General features: G+C 39.5%; 1 pseudogene; it reads right to left on the reverse strand.

Moving 5' to 3' along the window:
* Positions 1-454: 454 nt before the first annotated feature.
* Positions 455-10,093, reverse strand: LOC122225414 (annotated as a pseudogene).
* Positions 10,094-10,456: the final 363 nt, after the last annotated feature.

The raw sequence follows: 10,456 nt of genomic DNA on the forward strand, positions 1-10,456 counted from the left end.
ATTAAAAGTGAACTATTTTTGGAGGCACTTGGGTGGCTCAGTCGGTTAAACATCCGACTTGAGCTCAGGTCAAGTGATATCATTGTGATATCAAGCCCCGAGTCAGGCTCTGACTGACAGTTCAGAGCCCGGAGCCTGCTTCAGATTCTGTGTCTCCTTCTCTCTGCCCCTCCCCCACTCACACTCTGTCTCTCTCTCTCTCTCAAAAATAAACAAACATTAAAAAAAAAAAAGAACATTTTCAGTATTCCTAAACTGTAAACAATGGGAAACTGAAGTATCAAAGGAGACACATCAGGGGTCATATGTTACATATATATATGTATATATATATATATATATATATATATATATATATATCATATATTACAGACAATAACCTTTAAATTTTCTTATTGCCTTTATACAATCAATGCATAATATTTAAGTAAAACTGAAATAACTGAAACCTTTATTAGGCAAACATTTTTGCATACGCTGCCTTCTCTCCATCTTTCTGTGCCTTTATCTTTTGTTTAACTTTCAACAATTCTGTCTAGATAGTTTTATCTTCCAGTGCTGTCTCCTGAGCTTTCTTAAGATCAGCCCATGCTCGCGCCTGGGTGGCGCAGTCGGTTAAGCGTCCGACTTCAGCCAGGTCACGATCTCGCGGTCCGTGAGTTCGAGCCCCGCGTCAGGCTCTGGGCTGATGGCTCGGAGCCTGGAGCCTGTTTCCGATTCTGTGTCTCCCTCTCTCTCTGCCCCTCCCCCGTTCATGCTCTGTCTCTCTCTGTCCCAAAAATAAAAAAAAAAAAAAAAAAAAAATGTTGGAAAAAAAAAAGATCAGCCCATGCTCGATCATATTCCTTTAATCCTTGCCATCCTTGAGCTCACAGTACAATGCTTTGGTATTTAATGGGTCTATTTCAAGAGCCTCCAAACAGCTGTCAATTGCTCCCTGCCAATTTGGCATCTTCAGTTTATTAGCACCAATATTCAGCATGCAGCTTAAAGCTATAGGTTGCAGCTTCTATCTGTCCGTTTTCTCAATAACAGCGTTTGAACCTTCCATATATCTTAAAACTTTTGTATATTTTTGGGGGCGCCTGGGTGGTTCAGTTGGTTGAGCGACCGACTCTTGATTTCACCTCAGGTCATGATCTCACAGTTCATGGGATCAAGCCCCACGTGCTGTCAGCGCAGAGCCTGCTTGGGATTCTCTCTCTCTCTCTCTCTCTCTCTCTCCCTCCCTATCTGTCCTTCCTCTGCTTGCTCTCTCTCAAAATAAATAAATAAACATTAAAAAAACACTTTTGTACATTTTTAATAGCCATCTCCCACTTCTGGATTTGAAAAAATATATTTCCATTTTTTTTTAAGACTTCTGTTATTAGTAAAATTTTATCTGCATCTTTTAAATCTATATATCTGCATCCTCAGGGAAATCTGGACGACTGTCACCAGAACCATCTTTTGGGAATATCATCCCCTTCCTTCAGTTCTCTGTATTCTGCAATAATGCATAATTTGGCAAGGTTTTCACCTTTCACTTCTACATTTTCCAATATCCTTGCCATACCCATTCCTTTAATTACTTGTGCCAAACACCACATGTTTCCCATCCAAATGAGGAGTGCAAACCATTGTGATTAAGAACTGAGAACCATTTGTATTGCAGCCCACATTTGTCATGCTCAATAATAGAAATTTTCATCTTCACATTTTTTACCATCAATACTTTCTCTACCTGCCCCTTTTCGATATGAGAAGTCTCCACCCTGAATCATAAATGTCTTAATAATTTGATGGAAAGGGCACCCTTTGAAATGGAGAGGTTTCCCAGTAGTATGTCTAATGCCTTTTTCTTCTGTATGCAATATTCAAAATTTTTCTGCAGTTTTGAGTACAACATCTGCAAACAATTCTAGGACAGTTCGACCAATTTGCTCCTCTCCAATGTCCACAGCAAATAAGATGGGGTGGGGGTGCGGTTTATTGGGGTTGGAGGGCTTAGTTTGGGGGTCCTGGTGCGACACTTTGAATCCCAGATGTTTGGGAGTGGACTCTGATTTCTTTTAAATTAAAAAGCTCTCTGGGGCACCTGGGTGGCTCAGATGGTTAAGCGTCCAACTCTTGATTTTGTCTCAGGTCATTACCTCTCGGTTACATGGAGCCTGCTTGGGATTTTCTCTCTCCCTCTCTCTCTACCCCCTTCCACTCGTTCTCTCTCTCTCTCTGTCTCTCTCTAAATAAATAAACTTTAAGAAAAAAAAAAACCTCTTCTCTATTCTCTTATATGCCTAGAAAATATTTTAGCATTTTTTATTATATTATTATTTTTATATTTATTTATTTATCTGAGAGAGAGAGAATGAGAGACAGCACATGAGAGCAGGGCAGAGGGATAGAGGGAGAGAGAAAGAATCTCAAGCAGGCAGAGCTGGAGGCAGGGCTTGATCTCACTAACCCTGAGATCATGGTCTGAGCCAAAACCAACAGTCTGATGCTTAACCGAATGAGCCACCCAAGGTGCCCCTATAGGCTTAACCGACTGAGACAACCGGGAGCCTCTACAGGAATAATATGTTAGATGATTAGTATCTTAGGTTCAAACTGTCTCCACAAGAACACTTCGACAATTTACACCACCAGAAATATGAGTATACCCATTTCCCTGATAACCACGCTGAGATTTTTTTTTTTAATAACGTAAGAGTAAATTGTATCTGGTTGTTTTACTTTTCATTTCTGATAAAGACACACTGCATATAGGGACACAAAGATGACAATATAATTCAGAAGAAAATTGAATGACGTCTTTGAAGTACTGAAAGAAAAAAATGTCAACCTATAATTCTATACCAAGTGAAAATTGAGTTATCTTATTTCTGACTATGACAAAGTAACTGGTATCAGACTAGTCCTCCCATCACACACACACACACACACACACACACACCTAGAAAACTGCCCAAAATATATGAAACAATTGTTTTAAGATATTGGGCAAAGGCAGCATAGGGTTGTAATCCCCGAGGGAAAAGGAAAGAAAAATTGTGTGCACCTTCCAATTATCCCAACTACCTGCCCATAAATACTCTTCACACTATAGCACAGGGATGGGAAACCCAACAAGAGTACAGGGGTTTTGTTGAGCTGAGGAGACAGAGATTAGATTTTGGGGAGGCTGAGGAGGCAGATTCTATGAGAAAGTCCTAGAGAGAAGAGAGGTATGCAAAGAAAGAGCTCCACAAATTTGCATAGTGGTCCAGTGTCTTTGGCTGAATAGCAGGCTACATGTGCATAGTGTGACAGAGGAGACTTCTTGAAACTGACCAAAAATCAACTACCAGGTAAAGAACAACTGCTGGGGAATTATAAAGTGAATAATTACTGGAGTTCACACAGGAATGGAAGAAATTAGAGTTCCAACCAGTCAGACTGGAGAGACTGCGTCAAATATTCGGAGCATTCATTAGATACCTTAAAAAAGCTGTCTTAGGTGTAGACTCCTACTAGCCCAAGAGTAAAGTTACTCTAGACCTTCCTTCACAAAGTTTAAAAACTTGCCTCAAATGAATCAAGCTGATATGAAAGTAATTAGCTGCCTGCCAGAACAAAGCTTAAAGAAAGACAATAAAATCCAGAAATTCGATGATGTAACATTTACAATGTCCAGCATCTAATAAACATACTCCCTCCAACCACCAAATAAACAAATAGATAAATAAGCAAAAGAAAAAAAGAAAATGTGATCTCTAGCTGGGAGAAAACTTAAACAATAAAAACAGACCCAGAAATGAAAGAAATTATGCAATTAATAGGTAAAGACTTCAAAACATCTTGATATAAGTTCAAATATTCCAAGAAAACCATAAATCCAATGAGGAAATAAATGGAGGCTATAAAAAAGAAATGAAAAATACCATTGTGTGACCTTTAGAGAAAATTAGATGATAAAGTTGAAAAGGTCAGTGAACTTGAAGATGCAGAAGTAAGAACAACGTAAACTGAAGCACAGAGAGAAAAGGAAGATGGAGGGGAAATAAGCAAGCCTCAGCGACCAGTTGGATGATATCAAGTATTCTACCACACACATAATCTGGAGTACTGGAAAACAAGGGAGCAGGAAAGAATATTTGCAGAAATTGTGGCAAAAAATTCACCAGATTTCATGAAAAAAATATTAACACCCAGATCCAAATAAACTGATGAACCTCATGCAGGATAAACACAAAGAAAATTATACCTAGACACAGCATAACCAAATTGCTGAGCACCGATGATAAAAAATAAATCTGAAAAGAAGACAGAGAGAAAGATATATGGCATAGACTGAAGCAAAGGTTAAGTATAAGCATTAACTTCTCATCAGAAACAGTGCAAGACAGAAGATAATGGAATAACACCCTTAAAGTGCTAAATGAAAAAAAAAAAAAAAAAAAAGCCAGCCTAGAATAGTATTTCCAGTGGATGTAAAAATGAAGACAAAAAAGACATTTTAAGACAAATAAAAGCTGAAAAAAGTTATCACTTATAAGAAATGCTACAGGAGGTTCTTCAGATGGAAGAAAGATGATATCAAGTGAAAACTCAGATGAACACAAATAAAGGGAATGGAAATAGTAAATTTGTGGGTAAATATAAAAGGCACTTTTTATTTAAAAAATTTTTTTTTCTTAATGTTTTTATTTATTTTTGAGACAGAGAGAGACACAGCATGAGCAGGGAAGGGGCAGAGAGAGGGAGACACAGAATCAGAAGCAGGCTCTAGGCTCTGAGCCATCAGCACAGAGCCCGACGCGGGGCTCGAACTCACAGACTGTGAGATCATGACCTGAGCCAAAGTTGGACACTCAACCGACTGAGCCACCCAGGCGCCCCTAAAAGACACTTTTAAAAAGTTCTTTAAGGGGAACCTGGGTGATTCAGTCAGTTAAGTGTCCAGACACTTGGTTTCGGCTCAGATCATGATCTTATGGTTGGTAGGTTTGTGCCCCAAGTCAATTCTGCACTGACAATGTGGAGACTGCTTGGAATTCTCTCTCTCTCTCTCTCTCTCTCTCTCAAAACAACTAAATAAACTTTTAATAAATACAATTTATTTATTTTGAGAGAGAGAGAGAGAGAGAGAGAGAGAGAAATTGCACGAGCAGGGGAGGGGCAGAGAGAGAGATACAGAATCTGAAGCAGGCTCCAGGCTCTGAGCTGTCAGCACAGAGCCTGATGCAGGGCTCAAACTTGTGAACTGCGAGATCAAGACCTGAGCCAAAGTCAGACACCCAACCGACTGAGTCACCCAGGTGCCCCAATAAATAAACATTAAAAAATTATAATAATAATAAATTAAAAAATTGTTTAAAAGATAATTGACTCTTTGGGGTACCTGGCTGGCTTAGTCATTAAGAGCATGCAACTCTTGATCTTAGGGTTGTGAGTTCAAGCCCTGCATTTGGTGTAGAGATTAAAAATAAAATCTAAAAAGGGTGGCTGGGTGGCTCAGTTGGTTAAGCCTCCAACTTCAGCTCAGGTCATAATCTCACGGTTCGTGAGTTCAAACCCACATGCTAACAACTCAGAGCCTGGAGCCTGCTTCAGATTCTGTGTCTCCCTCTCTCTCTGCCCCTCCTCTGCCTGCACTCTGTCTCTCTCTCAAAAATAAACATTTACAGGGGCGCCTGGGTGGCGCAGTCGGTTAAGCGTCCGACTTCAGCCAGGTCACGATCTCGAGGTCCGTGAGTTCCAGCCCCGCGTCAGGCTCTGGGCTGATGGCTCGGAGCCTGGAGCCTGTTTCTGATTCTGTGTCTCCCTCTCTCTCTGCCCCTCCCCCGTTCATGCTCTGTCTCTCTCTGTCCCAAAAATAAATTAAAAACGTTGAAAAAAAAAATAAAAAAAAAAAAAATAAACATTTACAAAAATAATAAAATAAAATCTAAAAAGAAGATAACTGATGCTTTAAGACAAAAATAGTAATAATATACAGTGGGATATATGTAGAAGTAAAGTGTATGACAACAATAACAAAAAGGATGAGCGAAAGGAAAATGGAAGTATACTATTGTACAGTTTTTACATTACACACGAAGTCATATAATATTTGAAGGTAGTCTGTGGTAAGTTAAAGATGCATATGGTAAGCCTTAGTGCAACTATTGAAATATATATATATATATATATATATATATATATATATATATATATAGTTAATAAGAGGAGATAAATGAAATACCAAAAATACTCAAAGATCAGCAGGAAAACAGGAACAAAAATAGATAAGAAAAATATAAAACAGCATGGTGGTAGATTTTAATCCAACCACACCAATTAAAATTGTCTCTTCATGCATTTTGCCATTTTTTCTATTACAGTGGTTGTCTTTTCTTGTTGATTTGCAAGAGCTCTTTACATATTAAAATATAAATCATGTCATGTATGTTTTCTGCCTTTGATGTTATCTTTAGGAAACCTTCCCCTTCCAAACGTAGATAGCATTTTGACAAGAAATATGAGAAGAGTATAAACGTAGACACTGAGGTAGAAAAGCATAAGCTATATTTGGGAAATAAACATTGAGTAGAAGAGTTTGGCTATAAAAGGCATTTTAGGGAATCACACAATATAAAAATAGAAAGAGTCATTCAGGACCAGAACATAGAATGCTGTCTTAAACCATTCAGGCTGCTATAATAAAATACCACAGACTGGGTAACTTATAAACAAGAGACATTTATTGTTCACAGTTCTGGAGGCTGAAGTCCAAGATCAGGGTGCCAGCATGGCCAGGAGAAGGCCCTACTTCAGGTGACAGACTTCTTGTAACCTCACGTGGTGGAAGAGTCTAGGAAGCTCTGTGGGATCTCTTTAATAAAAGCACTAATCCCACTCAGGAGGGCTCCACTATCAAATCCTAATCACCTCTCAAAGTCCCCACTTATTAATACTATCACCTTTGGGGGTTAGGATTTCAACATGAATAGGGTGTCGGGGGAGGGGGCACATTCAAACCATGGCAACTGACTTGGTCTCCATTGGGTAGACCAAAGGGAACCTCTAAAGGTTGATTTTCTTTTCTTTCTTTCTTTTTTTTTAATTTCTTTTTAACATTTATTTATTTTTGAGACAGGGAGAGACAGCATGAACTGGGGAAGGTCAGAGAGAGAGGGAGACACAGAATCTGAAACAGGCTCCAGGCTCTGAGCTATCAGCACAGAGCCTGATGCGGGACTTGAACTCACGGACCTCGAGATCATGACCTGAGCCGAAGTCGGATGCTTAACCGACTGAGCCACCCAGGCGCCCCTAAAGGTTGATTTTCAATACCATAAACATTGGGAAGATAAATCTTGTTGAAGATCTAAGTGTATAGGACAGACTGGAGAAATGGGTGGTAGAGAGAGATCTAAGTTGGAGACCAGCTAGTATACTTTTGCAGTAATTCATACAGGAAGTGATATCCACCCATATATTGAATAAGGATAAAAATTATATGATTACCATAAAAATCAAAAGCCTTGATCCTCTTTCAGTGCTTTGTTTTAGACAAGTTGAATTTGAACAATAACATTCAAATAGGAGGTACTGGATGGGCAGGTTTTGGAGATGACAGGGCTAGGGAAACATTGAGAGTTATTAGCACAGAGGTAATTGTTGAAATAATAGGAGTAAATGAAGTCACCAGGGGAGACTTGTGGATTTCTAGGATATTGGAAGGCTCCTAGTTATCCTTCCAGAATGAAAGCCTAGGTGTCATCTCTTCTAGGAAACCTTCCCTGATCACCATCTCCCTGGCCCCCCCACCACTACTGACTTAGGGGTCCTTTCTCTGCTTCCACAGAGCCCTGTGTATGCCCCTATTTATCACACTGTATTATTGTTGAGTGTTTCCTCTTTTCCTTGAGCTTCTAGAAAGCAGGTTCTAAATTTTTTTTTTTTTTTAATTTTTAATGTTTATTTTTGAGAGAAAGAGAGACAGGGCGTAAGGGGGTGGGGCAGAGAGAGAGGGAGACATAGAATCCAAAGCGGGCTTCAGGCTCTGAGCTGTATGCTGTGCAGCGTTGGTGGTATAGTGGTGAGCATAACTGCCTTCCAGGCTCTGAGCTGTCAGCACAGAGCCCAACACACGGAGCTTGAATTCATGAGCTGTGAGATCATGACCTGAGTCGAAGTCGGTTGTTTAACTGACTAAGCAACCGAGGCGCTCCAAGCAAGTACCAAAAATTTTTTTAATAAAAATTTTTAAAGTTTATCTATTTATTTTGAGAGAGACAGAGAAAGAGCATGAGGAGGGGAGGGGCGGGGGGGGGGTGAACCCCAAGCAGACTCTGCAGGGTCAGCGCAGAGCTGGATGTGGGACTCAAATTTATGAAACTGTGAGATCATCACCTGAGCTGAAATCAAGAGTCAGATGCTTAACTGACTGAGCCACTGAGGCACCCCAGGTACTTAAACTTACTCAACTTCGTGTTCTCCTGGCCTATAGAAAGCTCTTGAAAAATGTTTGCTGAATATAATCAGATTCTACGATTTGTTGCTTTCCCAAGGAAGATATCCTTTAGTATCTCCTCCCTTCCCTCCTCTCAGCCAATTCTGTTGCCCCATAAACCAGTTATTCTTTTTGGGGTATAACCTCCACCTTTTTCCACTGCAGTTCAGCATCTTCTTTGATCCCTAGGGGAGAATGGAAACCATTTCTGATCTCTTTTGAGAGATGGCAATACTGACAAAAAATTTTACCTTCTTGATCCCAGATTCTCTAACCTCCTCAATTTGTAAAAGGAAGTTATAGTTGGAGAGGAAAGGGAGATCTATATGCCCTGTGATGGAATGCCTGGGAACTTGAAGAGAAAAGATTTTCTGACTAAGTAACCCTATCCGCTAATTTCAAAACAAGCTGGAGTCTAGAGACAGGCTAACTTGCAAATACCAGCCCCTCACAGCACCACCTAGTGGATAAAAAGAAACTAACACGGAGTGTCTGGGTGGCTCAGCCCCTTGAGCCACAAACTCTTTTACTTTGGCTCAGGTCATGGTCCCAGGATCCTGGGATGGGTCCCTGCCCTGGACTGAGCATGGAGCCTGCCTGGGATTCTCGTTCTCTCTTCCTCTGCCCCTCTCCCCCACTTGCACTCTGTTTCTATAAAAGGATAAGATAGGATATGATATGATATGACATGACACGATAGAAAAAATAAAAAAATATATAAAAATGAAATGAAATAATAAAATAAATAAAATAAAATAAAATAAAGTAAAATAAAATAAAATAAAAAATAAAGTAAAATAAAATAAAATAAAATAAGGGCTCTGAGACCATGAAGGTAAATGGCCAATTCTAAATTAACTCACTTTCAGATCTCTAGAATCTTTGCTATTTACACATTAGGAGGAATCATCAGCAAAGGGGAAAGAATTGCCAAATAAATAGTAATATAGCTTCAAGAGTATAAAAAAAGCAAGGAGCTAATTTACTTTGCCATAAGCTATAAGGGCCCATTGGGGAAATAATTAAACTAATAACCTTCTACCCCAACCATCCCAAAGAGAGAGACCAGAGAGAGAATGTGTGATGCCCCAGCCCCTTGGTATTGATTTTATCAGTGGCTTTCAAATGTATTTTTCTGCAAACCAAGGTAAGGAATGCATTTTATATCCTCACTCAACACTGGAAACAAAATTATCATGAGACATATTTATCCTTATTAAGCATCAGTCTCTGCTATTTTCTAGTCTACTCCACTTAGAAACACCACTAGTAGGGTGCTTGGCTGGCTCAGTCAGTAGAGCATATGACTCTTGATCTTGGGGTTGTAAGTTCAAGGCCCATACTTGATGTAGAAAATACTTAAAACCTTGAAGAAAAAAAACCCCAATATCCTACTGGCCAGAACTTTCTAAATTGATTTCATGACTCACATTTTGAAAAACACTAGCCAGTTTATGTGTAATTTTCATCCTATATCAACACTGATGTTTTGCTAAGGAAAAGTGCCCCTACAGAATTGAAACCAAATTCACCATATCTCTTCCATGCTGCCAAGCCTTTGTGCACAGTTGCTCTCCCCTACCTGCCTTTGTTGGGATATGAGTCATAATCTTCTTCAAAATCCAACACCATCATTAAGTCTTTCCATTCCTCCAATCAGAAGAAATTATTTCTCTCTTAGTTCTCCCTCAAAACAGTGCTGGTACCTCTACCCTAGCACTTAATTAATGTGCCTAGTACTCAATTAGTGATTTACACAACTTATAGCTCCCTTAAATGACGGTTCTACATACTCATAATTGCATCCCTGTATTCATAATTGCATCCCTCCAGACTGGCACAATGACTAACAGGGCCCAACAAATATCAAAGTAAACTTGTATAAAACTACTTAAGATCCAGAAAATTTAGGGGCACCTGGGTGGCTCAGTTGGTTAAGTATCCAACTTCGGTTCAGGTCATGATCTCACAATTCATGAGTTCGAGCCCTACATC

The sequence above is a fragment of the Panthera leo genome, chromosome B4, assembly GCF_018350215.1.
Source record: "Panthera leo isolate Ple1 chromosome B4, P.leo_Ple1_pat1.1, whole genome shotgun sequence".
Taxonomy (NCBI): Eukaryota; Metazoa; Chordata; class Mammalia; order Carnivora; family Felidae; genus Panthera; species Panthera leo.